The sequence below is a fragment of the Delphinus delphis genome, chromosome X, assembly GCF_949987515.2.
Source record: "Delphinus delphis chromosome X, mDelDel1.2, whole genome shotgun sequence".
Taxonomy (NCBI): domain Eukaryota; kingdom Metazoa; phylum Chordata; class Mammalia; order Artiodactyla; family Delphinidae; genus Delphinus; species Delphinus delphis.
Window position 1 is genome coordinate 43,365,529 of NC_082704.1, and position 15,212 is coordinate 43,380,740.

Below are 15,212 nucleotides of genomic sequence, written 5' to 3' on the forward strand. Positions count from 1 at the left end.
ATATTCTGGGTCACTTATCCCTCCTTCTGCCTCAGTTATTCTGCTATAGATTCCTTCTAGAGAATTTTTAATTTCATTTTTTGTGTTTTTCATCGTTGTTAGTTTGCTCTTTCATTCTTCTAGTTCCTTGTTAAATGTTTCTTGTATTTTCTCGATTCTATTTCCAAGATTTTGGATCATCTTTACTACCATTATTCTGAATTATTTTTCAGGTACACTGCCTATTTCCACTTCATTTTTTTGGCCTGGTGGGGTTTTTCTTTGCTCCTTCATCTGTTGTGTATTTCTCTGTCTTCTCATTTTGCTTAACTTACTGTGTTTGGGGTCTCTTTTTCACAGGATACAGGTTCATAGTTCCTGTTGTTTTTGGTGTCTGCCCCCAGTAGATAAATAGTTCAATGGGTTGTGTAGCCTTCCTGGTGGAGGTGAGTGGTGTCTGTGTTCTTGTGGATAAGCCTGGATCTTGTTTATTTCTGATGGGCAGGACTGTGTCCAGCGGTGTGTTTTGGAGTGTCTGTGACATTATTATTATTTTAGGCAGCCTCTCTGTTAATGGGTGGTGTTGTGTCCCTGTCTTACTAGTTGTTTGGCATTGGGTGTCCAGCACTGGAGCTTTCTGGTTGTTGAGTGGACCTGATTCTTAGTGTTGAGATGGAGATCTCTGGGAGATTTTTGCCATTTGATATTATGTGGAGCTGGGAGGTCTCTTGTGGACTAGTGTCCTGAAGTTGGCTCTCCCACCTCAGAGGCACAGCACTGACTCCTGGCTGCCGCACCAAGAGCCTTTCATCCACACGGCTCAGAAGAAAAGGAAGAAAAAGTAGAAAGGAAACAAAATTTTAAAATAAACTAAAATAAAGTTATTAAAATAAAAATATACATATTTTTGGAATAAAAAAGTAATTTAAAAAGACAGAGAGCAACCAAACCAGTAAACAAATCCACCAATGATTACAAGCACTAAAAACTATACTAAGATAAACATAAAAGTCCGAAACTAGTCAGTCGCATGCAGTAAACCCCAAGTCTACATATGCTCCCAAAATCCACAGCTTCAATTTTGGGATGATTCATTGTCTATTCAGGTATTCCTCAGATGCAGGGTACATCAAGTTGATTGTGGAGATTTAATCCGCTGCTCTTGAGGCTGTATGGAAAGATTTCCCTTTCTCTTCTTTGGTTGCATAGCTCCTGGGTTTCAGCTTTGGTTTTAACCCTGCTTCTGCATGCATGTCCCCCTCTGGCATCTATTCTTTGCCCAGAGAGGAGGGGGTTAAAGGAGCAGCTGATTAGGGGGTTCTGGCTCACTCAGGCCAGGGGGAGTGAGGGGTACGGAATGCAGGGTGAGCTTAGAGGGGCGAGCTTGGAGGGGCAGAGGCCTTTTTGATACTGCAACAGCCTGAGGCATGCCGTGTGTTCTCCCAAGGTTGTTGTCACTTGATCACAGGACCTTGGCAGTGGCAGGCTGCACAGGCTCCCGGGAGGGGATGTGTGGATAGTGACCTGTGCTTGCACACAGGATTCTTGGTGGTTGCAGAAGCAGCCTTAGCATTTCATGCCTGTCTCTGGTGTCTACGTTTATAGCTGCAGCTATCGCCTTTCTCTGAAGCTTGTTTAGGCATTGTTCTGAATCTCCTCTCTTTGTGCACCTCGAAACAATGGTCTCTTTACTCTTAGGCAGGTCCAGACATTTTCTCAGACTCCCTGATGGCTAGCTTTGATGCACTAGCCTCCTTCAGGCTGTGTTCACGCAGCCAACTCCAGTCCTCTCCCTGCGATATGAACTCCGAAACCCAAGCCTCAGCTCCAAGCCCCCACCCGACCTGGCAGGTGAGCTGACAAGCCTCTCAGGCTGGTGAGTGCTGGTTGATACCAATCCTCTGTGTGGGAATCACTCTGCTTTTCCCTCTGCACCCCTGCTGTTGTCCTCTCCTCTGTGGCTCTGAAGCTTCCCCCCTCACCCCCCGTTTCCACCAGTGAAAGGGCTTCCTAGTGTGTGGAAACCTTTCCTCCTTCACAGCTCCCTCCCAGAGGTGTTGGTCCCATCCCTATTCTTTTGTGTCTGTTTTTTTCTTCTTTCTTTTGCCCTACCCAGGTGTGTGGGGTGTTTCTTGACTTTTGGGAAGTCTGAGGTCTTCTGCCAACATTCAGTAGGTGTTCTGTATGATTTGTTCCACATGTAGATGTATTTTTGATGTAGTTTTGGGGAGGAAGGTGATCTCCACGTCTTACTCTTCTGCCATCTAAGGTCCTCCCTCTATCATATATATTTAACTGTCATATATTAGTTATATTTAACCATTGTATATTATACATGTAACTTATGTTTTCATTTTAAAATAGAATGTGAACTCTACTTTAATTGTATAAACATAACTGATGAGATTCCATGGAATGATTTCCCTATAGTAGTGGGTGGAAATTTGGCCAAAAATTTAATGCATAAAGAGAAAAAATTAGAAAAGGAACCATAACAACAAGAAATTTGAAAAGTAGAGAAATGGAATAAACAACAATAGAAGAAGCTAAGCGAGGATTAAAGAAAGCATTTTTCTAGATCAGGAATATTGGAAGATGCTTCAAGTATGAAGTAAACTACCAAGATTACTGCTTAATAACAGGGTTACTCATTAGTCAACTTTTTATAAGCACATGGAAGAACATTTCCTTGATTCTGTAACTGATTTCTTATAAGTCTAAATCAGTGCATGACCATCAAGAAGAATGTGCTCTGAACTGAAAGTCTGTTCTAGGTAAAATTTGGGGCTTAGAAATTCTTTGCAAAGCCATGTTCCCCGGTAGGGTCAACAGAATTTTCAAATGTTTTTGGGAAACTTAGACTAAAGAAACAAAAGAAGTTTGTTTGTTTGTTTTTCTGTGGCTGGGGGAGAGCATATTTGAATCGCAAAGTTTTTATTAAAGGCTGCTGGATATGTTTGTAGCAGACTTTCAGAAGGATTCTAAAATTGAAAACTTTAGAGTTTTTCAAGTTAAATGTCTTTAAAGTCATTTCAAATTCTTTCTACTCTATCCATTCCTAAAATTATAATATGATATTGCATTGAGATAGGATGACGATAAAACAGTACCACTGAGAGTGCAAATCTGAGGCAACTATTTGCCACTTTTGTAGCAGTATTGCATGTGCAATGATTTACAATAATGGCATTAGTTTTCTAAATAGTAATGTGACCATCTCAGTCAGTTTTGTTATATTTATTGATGAGATTATTTTCCATATTGCTTTTCTTACTAATTCACATACATATATGGAGATTATTACAGCACAGCATTTATTATTTACTTTTTTATCAAGACTTCAAGAAAAATGTTGTTATATAGATGCACTTTTTAAATAAGGAAAATGTGTAATCTCCAAGATAGTTATTTTTCTTGTTATCTTTGCTGCATCTGAACTGAACTGAACACACATGCAATTCCAGTTTATAGTCAAGGTTTGTTTGAATATGTATTCTTCTGTGTTATATGATTTTACAGTGGAAATAAAACATGACTTTTGTCCCAACAGACTATGAATGTGCTCACATCATGCTAAGCATCTGGATAAAATGAAACAATTTCATCAGTTGTCTGGCTATATTGCAATATTTACATGTTGGCTGCTGGGCAGATGAAGCATCAGTGTAACAATAGATACTAAACGAGAAAAAGAGGTATATCTTCCTTTAAAAATTAATAAAAATTAGGTCTAAAGCAATTAAATTTTGTTAATAACTCAGTTCAAATAATAATTCAATTAGAAAGGGTTTTATAAATCCTCTAGTATACATTTAATACTATGGTAAGTATCATGGGAAACCAAAAGAAATATGAAAATATTAACACTAATTGTGTGCCGGGCCCTGTGTTAAGCTTATTACATGAATTATATCCTTTTATTTTCAAGCAACTCTATGAAGTAGAACCAAATATTATATTGATTTTAAAGATGAACAATTTAAGGCATAAAAAAGTACTTTTTTCAAGATCATACAGCTAGTAAGTAGCAGAGCCTGGATTCAAACTCAGTTAGTCTGACTTTAAAGTTTGAGTTATGATCTACTATATTCTTGTATCTTCAATCCTAAAAGCAACTAGTCAAAAATATGGGACTAGAGACCCACCCAGCAGAATATAATCAAGTGGAATATAATGTAGAACAAGCAGATATTCCTATGAGAGATTGAGTAGAGAATAGACCCTGAAATTCCCCAGCAGTCCAGTGATTAGGACTCCTAGCTCTCACTGCCAGGGGTCCGGGTTCAATCCCTGGTCAGGGAACTAAGATCCTGCAAGCTGTTCAGCACAGCCAAAAAATAAAAAAAATAATAATAGATCCTGTTTCTTGCTTTAATGGAACTGAAAGTCATGGGGGCAGTCTTTGGCTCCCTCAGAATTACTTTTGTGGCTTGTTTTGATTTATTTGTGAGAAATCTCATGATCAATGAATTTTTGGTTGTCAATGGAGGATGGAATTATCTCATCTCTTGTGTTTTATCTTCCCTCTCTCCTTGTACTAACATCTAACACAGAGCTGGTTTCTTTCCAAAGACCTATTTCCTCTCTTATTACCCAGAAACCAATGATAAACCTGGATTTAAAATGTATTATCCTGGTCCACCTTCATAACCAATCAGTTTCCAAATAATGATGCTTAATTTTTCCTCACATACCTATTCTTTACATTACATTCCTACTGTCACAGCACTGATTTGGGTCCTTTATAAGATGGGACCTTCTAATATTCCTTAATAGGTTTTCCTATGTATAGTATAGTCCATATCTTTCCTTCTTCCCATCCCATCTTATCTAAACTCCATAAATGACCATTCCTAAATACTCCTTATGAATGCCATTTTCCAAGATAAAAATCTTTCTGTGCAGAATTACACTTACTGTACTAAAGGTAAAAATTCTAAAATTTCAGTTAAAGAATTCTCAACTCTCAAAGTGTATCTTTGCATCAACAAAACTCTGGCGTAAACTGATGAACTCCCTTTGGTCAAATTATTGCACTCTAATAAAATGAATTTCTACAATACTATCCACTTCTCTAAAATTTTATCCTTCTCAAGGACAGTTTTAAATTCTACCTGTTCCATGACCAACCGAATACCACAGTTTTCAAATCCTATTCTGAACATATACAGTGTTTTACTGACTTTTTAATCAGTCACAGAATCACGTGGTTAGGTTGGAATTTAAAAGTCATCTAGTCTAACAATCTATTTGATGATCATGAAATTCTATAGCATGCTTAAATTTGGTCAGTCATCCAACTTTTATTTGACACCATCAGTAATAGGGAACTCACTACTTTGTGAGGCAGTCAATTTCATCTTTGTGTAGCACAACAGAGTTATTTCCCATATTAAGTTACAGTAAGCATCTCTGATGATCTTACTTACCCATGATCCTTGTTCTATCTTATGTTATCAACCATTAAAAGAGTCCACGAGATCACAGGTACTATGGATAAAACAGAAATTGTAAGTGTAAGATAGAAGTTAGCCTGTAGTGGAAGATGAAGTAAAATCAGAGACAGGCATAAGCTGAATCACTAAGTATGGTGATTTTCTAATATAGAAAGCAATGGATTCTCATTTCTAATTTTTAAGTGGATCATTTCTAAAAGAATGACTTTATTGGCTATTGCTGGCTCAAAGACCTGTTTTCAGACAAGGAGACTACTGTTGTAGCTTGAATAGCATTCCCATCTTTATGAAGCCTGCCTGTGTGACTGCTGAGAATTTTGTTGCTGTTGAAGAAATGAATAACCAATGATGTCATGTCTCCTTATTTTTCTTGTGTATCCATACAGTGAACACCTGCCAAATGATGTAATCTGAATGTGTAACTATCTGTTAGACATTTCAAATTGAATAGTAAAATCCAAAACCAAATAAAATATATTTTAGATTATAAACATTTACAATCACTTTGCAATGCTATTTCTGATTTCTGGTATATTTATTTTTTCTTCCAGATTTGTGCCTTCAACAGATTGAAAAACTATGCTTGTTACATCTTCTTTTTGTGACTGATAAAAAATATTGAGACCAAAAGATACCTTGAGAAACCTAATTCCTTGGTGATAGGAATCCATTTATGAATATTATGTAAGTCTGATAGAAAGACTATTAAAAAAAAAAACCTTCATAATTGAACTGTCATCCAGAGTGTATTTCTCCATCTTGATCAGCATCTTATATTAAAACTTGTTAAATGTCTTTCTGAATATGCTTAAAGCAAAAACAAGACAGTGCATGACTATTCTATGTAGGCATATCTTACATCATGTTAAAATACAATAAAGAGAGAAGTATGGGTTCTAAACTTAGATTTTTATGGGTTTAAATGCCAGCTGTGATACTTACCAGATGTGTGATCTCAGACATATTAATTACTTTCTCTGTGCTTTGATGTCTTCATCCATCAAAGAAAATAATAGATTCTACCTTATGAGATTGTTTTGATTATTAAAATAGTTAATGCATATAAAACCCTTACAAATACACTAGAAACATAATGGTTTTTCAATGTTAGCTATTAACTACTACTTCAATTAATCTGTTAGCTCTATGAAAGTGAAAGGGTATAAATTGTAAACCTCTTCATTCACTGTTCCAACTTGAATAGTGTTGGTACTTAAATAGTGACTGATTGATTTCTATTCAATGAACATTTGTTCAACAACTAATGCATGTAAAACACATACAGAGGGGATTTCATTAGTAATTAGCATGAATCCACTAGGGAGTAAGTCAATTTAGGTTTACCTATAAACATGAGGTAGAAGGAAAGAACACAGGAGGATTAGAAGAGGAAATAATGTTATCCAAGAGTCTTTATGAAATAGACGTTGTTCAAGACAATTGAGAAAAAGAAAAGGATAATATCCTACAAATAAAAATTTCTGGTAAATAAGGAAACCATGAAGAAAGTTTTGGAAACTTTTGTTAATAAGCTTAAGCTAATTAAATATCAAATAGTATTTAGTGAAACAGCTATCAGGTTCAGAGTGTTTGGTATGGTTTCAATAATATTGTATAGTAGTATATGGTAGTGAAAACCTAGAAACAACCTTAAAGCTTAACAACATAGTATTTATTCAATAATAATATTAATAGTAATAAAATATCCACAATCTGTCGGGAATACATATGTAAATATGGTTATAGCTATTGAAAATTGGTCTCATAGTTAAATTAAAAAATAGGTAAAAGGGGCTTCCCTGGTGGCACAGTGGTTGAGAGTCCACCTGCTGATTCAGGGGACACAGGTTCATGTCCCGGTCCGGGAAGATCCCCCATGCCGAGCATCTGGGCCTGTGAGCCATGGCCGATGAGCCTGCGCTTCCAGAGCCTGTGCTCTGCAACGGGAGAGGCCACAACAGTGAGAGGTCCGCATACCACACACACACACAAAAAAGTAAAAGAATAGCATGCATAGTATGATTTCAGTTTCCTTGTGCAGTATACATGTGAAAGGGTCTGATGGACACAAAAAAAAAGGGATTGCAGTGAGTTAATACTTTCTTCTGTTTGCCCGTCCATGTATTATAATGTTTTATAGTAAATATCTATTATTATTTATGATTCGAAAATTATTAATTTTATTTTTTAGATAGTTACAGTTATAGAACAATTTTTATTATTCATATATATATTGTATATGTATATATATACATATATATACAGAGAGAGAGAGAGACAGAGAGAAAACATGTTGGAGTTAATTACATCAATGATAAGCAGAATGATTATATGATTTTTTGTAAATATTCCAGGATGCACATACTTTTATTCTAGTACTGTTTCTCATGCTTTTTTCCCATTTCCTAATTACCCTGCAGTAAGAAAATGTATGTTTCACAGAACAGTTAGCCTGCAAGTGAACTTATAATTTACCTTTAGTCACCTTTCTTTCATTTTTATTCAATGAGAACATCTTACAGCCTCACGTAATTCTAAAGAGTAAATTAAGATGCTTAAAGGAACATTAATTTTTTTCTAACAATAATTTGGTGCAACAGGCAAGCAATTTTCTAAGTGATACTATAGTAAAAATGATTTTCTTCCAGAAATAATCTGTCTATTCAGACACACAACACTTTTCAGTGCATATATTTGGAAAGCAAAGGAAAAATGGGTTATATAAAAATTGTATCCTTGTGACTGAGTTTAGTCTTGTATTTAATAAATAATTAGATATTTTGAGCCAACAGGTTATAGACAAGATGGAGTATACATACTTCTTATTTCTCTCTTCAAGTACAGTTATAAAAAACCCTGGATATTATATATAAAAGAGATATGAGGAGACTCTTAAAAGATAAGAGAAACAGTTAAAGTAGCTAGGGAACTATGAATACAAAGGATAAGACTATTGTTATACCCTTGGGTTTTCTTTTTCACCTCATATAACCCAGACTGTATGCTAGAGATTGCAGCAGCCCAGGAACACCAATATATGTGACAAAAATAGTCCCAACAAAAGTCTATTCTCAATAGCTAAAGTACCATGGTGGAGAATTTAATAAGAAAACTTTGAGACCACATTCATCCTACTGTAGCCAAACAATATAGAAAAAACAAAACAAACACACAAACAAAAAACAGTAGTCTTACCCCTACTTAATCAGAAAAAACAAAGAAGGGGACTAGAATTACACCTTTGCCCTGCTACAAGGAGGCAAACCTCTCCCTCACCATACAATCCACCAGGGTTGTGTCAGAGAAGAACTAGTGGTAAACTGGAACTTTCATCTCTGCCAGATGGTAATGGGGCACCTCCGCCACCTGGACCATGGCATCAGTGGAGAAGATGTGGAGAACCTGGATTTCCACACCATGATTGGCAGTAATGAGGCACCACTCTACACCACTGTGTTGTCAGAAGGGGCATAATGAAGAGCTATAACATGTACCACTGTTAAGCAGTAATGAGATTCACCTCTTTGCAATGACAATGGAGGCCATGTGGAGAGCAGTAAAGAAGTATCTCTCCCTCAACAAGACAGGGTAGTGTCATCAGAGGCCTAATACAGTGCCTGAACCTTCAACCCCACCCAGGAGTAATGCGGTGCTCCTCCCACCCTGAAGTATCAATGAAGGCTGAACGAGGAATCCGGACTTTTCACTCCCACTTGAAAGTAAAGAGACAACATTCCTTCTTTCCTTTCTTAGCCAGTGTTATTTTAGAAGATGCCTGCTAACACAGAGGATTTATATTAAGTGTTTCATGGTATAATATCCAAAATATCCAGGATACAATCAAACTCAATTGTCATACAAAGAATCAGTCACAACTTGAATGAGAAAAGCAATTAAAAAGATGCTTTGAACTATAAAGATAATACAAATATTGAAATTATCTGACAAATTTAAAACAGTTATAAAAATGCTTCAATATGTATTTGAGCAAGACTGAAATTAAGTGACAAAGTAAATCTCAACAATGAAACACATCTCAGCAAAGAAAAAGGAGATATAAAGAAAAACCAAATGTATATTGCAAAAACTGAAAAATACTTTAACCAAACTAAAACAACTCAACAACAGACTAGAGAAGACACAGGAAAGAGTAAACTTAAAGATAGAACAATAGAAATTACACAATCTGAACAACAGAGAGAAAATTATGTCAGAGAATACACAGTTGCAACGAGAAGATGAATAAGTTCTGGAAATCTAATGCACAGCATAATAATTATAGTCAAAAAATGGTATCATATACTTTAAAATTGCTAAGAGACTAAATCTTAAATGTTCCCACCATGAACATGTGCTAGATGTGTTAGCTAACACTATAGTCAAAGTCATACTGCAATATATAAATTTGTCAAATCAACATGTTGTACATGTTAAAGTTACACAATGTTATATATCAAGTATATCTCAATTAAAAAAGAATGAATAAATAAATAAATGAATGTGTAAATCAGACATCAGAATAATTTAACACCCTCCAGAAAAGAATCAATCAATCTTGAAGACCTAACAATTATAAACATCTTTGTACCAGACAAAAAAGAACCAGTGTCATTTGCAGAGATGTGGATGGACCTAGAGACTGTCATAGAGAGTGAAGCCAGAAAGAGAAAAACAAATATCACATATTAATACATATATGTGGAATCTAGAAAAATGATACAGATGAACTTATTTGCAAAGCAGAAATAGAGTCACAGATGTAGTGAACAAACTTATGGTTACCAAGGGGGGAAGAGAGGTGTGGGATGAATTGGGAGATTCAGACTGACATATATACATTACTATGTATAAAATAGATAACTAATAAAAACCTACTGTTTAGCACAGGGAACCCTACTCAATGATCTGTGGTGACCTAAATGGGAAGGAAATCTAAAAAAGAGTGGAGATATATATATATATATATATATATATATATATATATATATATATATATATATATATATATATATATATATATATATATCTGATTCACTTTCCTGTACAGCAGAAACTAACACAATATAGTAAAGCAACTGTACTCCAATAAACATTTTTTAAAAAATAACCCAAACTTACAACATTGAAGGTGCAAGTAGAACATTCATGAAGAATGTTTGGACATTTTAATACCCCATTTTCAATAATAATTAGAACAACTAGGCAGAAAATCAACAAAGTAATAAAATACTTGAACAATCCTATAACCAACTAGACCTAACAGACCCCTATATACACTCCATCCAACAATAGCAGAAAGCACACACAGGTTATTGTCAAATGCACATATAACATTCTCCAAAATTAACTATATGTTATTCCAGAAAACAAATCTAAATACATTTATAAGAATTGAAATAATGCAAAGTATGAGCTCTAACCACATTGGAATCAACCTAGAAATTAATAACAAAGAATTTTTGGAAATTCACAAATTTGTGGAAATTTAGGAACACATTGTTTAATAACTAGTGGTTTAAAGAAGAAATCACAAAATAAATAAGAGATCATTTTCAGAGATATGAAATAGAAACATCATAGACAAAATGTATGGGATGCAGCAGAGGCTGTGCTCAAAGGAAAATTTGTAGCTTAAATAAATATATTTTAAAAGAACAAATATCTGAAATTAATAACTTAATCTTCTAACATAATACTAGAGAAGAAAGAGCAAGCTAAACACAAATCAAGCAGGTGAAGCAAAGTGATAAAGATTTGGAAGAAATAAAATATGGACAGAATAGGAAAAAAATAAGAAAACCTATAAAACAAAAGTTGATTATTTCAAAAAATTAGAAAAATTGACAAAATGCTACCTAAATACTATGAAAAAATGCATTTCAATATATTAGATAACATAGATGATATGAAGAATCCTTGAAACGTACAAAATAACAAAACTAGCTCAAGAAGAAAAAGAAAATCTGAGTAGATCTATAAGTACAGAAATATTAAATTAGCAATAAAAAATCTCCCACAAAGAAAAGTGAAGGACCAGATGATTTTACTACTGAGTTCTATCAAATGTTTAAGGAAACACTAACAAAAATCTTTCACAAACTCTTCCAAAACTGAAGAAGAGGAACATCTCTCAGCTCATTCTTTGATGACAGTATTACTGATATCAGTATCTGACAGCTATCACAAGAAAACTATAGATCAATATCCCTTATATAGATCAAAAATCTTCAACAAAATATGAGTAAATAATATCTAGAAACATATAAAAAGGATTACACACTGGAACCAAGTAAGATTTACCCTAGGAATGCAAGGTTGCTATCACATTTGAAAATCAATCAATGTAATACAGTATTTAATAGAATGAATGGCAAACCCCCTTTGTCATATCAATAGGAGCAGAAAAAGCATTTGACCATATACAACAAATTTTCCTGATTAAAATGCATTCTACAAACTAGGAATAGAAGACAACTTCTGCAATTTTATGAAAGGCATCTACAAAAAACCCACAGCTAACATCATAGTTAATGATGAATGACAATGCTTTCTTCATTAGTTCAAAAAAAAAGGATATTCATTTTTGCCACTTTTTCTCAGCATTGTACACTCCTCCCTGAGTACCTACAGGGTATTGGTTCCAGGATACCCTCTGGATACCAAATTCCACAGATGCTCAAGTCCCTTACATTCAGTCCTCAATATCCATGGATGCGAAACCCACCGATATGGAGAGCCAACTGTACTAGCAGACCTATCCAGAACAATTAGGCAAGCAAGAAAAAGAAATCACGTTCATCTCTCTCTCTCTCTCTTCCTCTCCCTCCCTCCCTCTGTGTGTGTGTGTGTATAGATAGATAGATACAGATATAGAGATAGAGATATTATACATATTATAACATAATGTATAAATATATAATATATAAAGATTAATGTATATAAAACAATTGTTTTTCTTTACACTAGTGATGAACAATGTAAAAATGAAATTATAATAATCTAAGTTACAGTAACAGAAAATTAGGAATACATTTAATAAAAGAAGTATAAGTGCTGTACCCTTAAAACTACAAAGCATCTTTGAACTAACTTTTAAGAATCTAACTAAATCTAAGAACTCGCCGTGTTCATGCACAGAAACACAAATTGTTAGAACGGCAATACTCTCGATTGATGTAGAGATTCAACATAATCACATGAAAATCTCAGCTGCCTTTTATGCAGGAATTGGCCAGCTGATTCTGAAACACATTTGGAAATTCATTAGATCCAGAATAACCAAGAACAGACTTGGATCCATGCCTCACATCCTATACAAAAATGAACTCAAGATGGATTATACATCTAAATGTAAGAACTAAAACTAAAACTTTTATAAGAAAACACAGAAGTAAATCTTCATGACCTAAGATTAAGCAATAGTTTCTTAGATATAATACAGTAAGCACAAATGAAAAAGGAAAAAACATAAATTAGACTTCATCAAAATTTAAAACTTTTGTGTTTTAAAATACCTCATCAAGAAAGTGAAAAGAAAACCCACAGAATGGGAGAAAATATTTGCAAATTTTATGTCTAAGGGATTTATATTCAGAATATATAAAGAACACTTACAACTCAACAATAAAAATATAACAAGTTTAAATAATAGGCAAATCATTTGAGGAGGCATTTCTCTAAAGAAGATATACAAGTGGCCAAACAGCACATGAAAAGATGTTCAGTATCATTAGTCAATGGGAAACAGGTTAAAACATGATGAAATACCACTTCACATCCACTAGGATGGCTAAAATAAAAAAGGCAGACAATAAGAAGTATTGGCAAAATTGTAGAATTGGAACCCTCATACATTGCTGACGGGAATGCAAAATGGTGGAAAACAGATTGATGGTTACTCAAATAGTTTAACTGATTAACTAAACAACCCAACAATTCTGCTCCTATGTATATAAACCACGGGTCCACACAAAAACATGTACACTGATATCTGTAGCAGCATTTTTCATAACATCCGAAAGGCAGAAGCAAGCTAAATATCAACTGATGACTGGGTACACAAAATGTGGTGAATCAATACAATGGAATACTATTTAGCAATTTAAAACATGAAGCTCTGAAACATGTTGCAATACGAATAACCCCTGTAAACAGTATGCTCAGTGAAAGAAGTCAGAAGGAAAAAGGCACATATTGTACAATTCCATTTATATGAAATGTCCAGAATAAGCCAATTCAGAGACAGAAAGTAAATTATTGGTTGCCAGGGCCTGGGTTAAGGCGTGAATAAGGAGTGGTCCATGCCTCTCATGGGCCAGACTGTACATTAATGAATGTAGCTGGGCATACACTATCTTAACCAGCATCTCACCCCAAGAAAATTATCTGCCACAGTGTAATGAACCCAACAGACAGATCTGATCTGAATTTACTGCCAGAACCAGGATCTAAGGGGGGTTAGGAGCAGTAAACAAAGAGCAAATTGCCTTTTCAAATAATATGAGACGCTCCCACAGGTTTTCGCTAATGAACTCACTACATAAACAAAAGGCCAGAGTCCAGGCATCTGTCCTGCAGAGAGCATCAATTCCAGATCACAACATAATACAAGCATACCTTGAAGATATTGCAGGTCTGGTTCCAGACTACTACAATACAGCAAGTATTGCAATAAAGCAAGTCACATGCAAGTGTTTTGATTTCACTGTGCATATAAAAGTTATGTTTACACTATACTGTAACATATTAGGTGTGAAATAGCATTGTATCTAAAAATACTTAATTAAAAATACTTTGCTAAAAATACACTAACCATCAACTGAGCCTTTAGTGAGACATAATCTTTTTGGTGGTGGAGGGTTTTACCTCAATATTGGTGACTACTGACTGATCAGGGCTGTAGTTGCTGAATGTTGGGGTGGCTGTGGCAATTTCTTAAAATAAGACAACGATGAAGTTTTCCACATTGGTTGACTCTTCCTTTCACAAAAGACTTCTCTGTAGAATGCAATGCTGTTTGATAGCATTTAACCCACAATAGAACTTCTTTCAAAGTTGGAGTCAGTCCTCTCACACCTTTATCAACTTTATCAACCGAGTTTATGTAAAATTCTAAGTCTTTGCTATCAACTCAACAGTCTTCACAGCATCTTCCTCTGGAGTAGCTTCCATCTCAAGAAAACACTTTCTTTGCTCATCCGTAAGAAGCAACTCCACATCCATTCAAGTTTTATCATGAGATTGCAGAAATTCAGTCCCTTCTTCAGGCTCCACTTCTGATTCTAGTTCTCTTGCTATTTTTACCATATCTGCAATTACTTCCTCCACTGAAGTCTTAAACCCCTCAACATTATCCATGAGAGTTAGAATCAACTTCCTCCAAACTCATGTGGATGTGGATATTTTGACTTCTTCCCTTGAATCACGAATGTTCTTAATAGCATCTAGGATGGTGAATTGTATCCAGAGAAGGTTTTCAATTTACTTCACCCAGATCCATTGAGGAATCACTATCTATGGCAGTTGTAGCCTTACAAAATGTATTTCTTAAGTAATAAGACTCGAAAGTTGAAATTACTCCTTGATCCATGGGCTGCCAAATGGATGTGTTAACAGGCATGAAAACAACATTAACCTCATTGTACATCTTCACCAGAGCTCTTAAGTGACTGGTTGGGATTGTCAATGAGCAGTAATATTTTGAAAGAAATTTTTTTTTTTCTGAGCAGTAGGTTTCAACAGTGGGCTTAAAATAAACCATGTTGTAAACAGATGTGC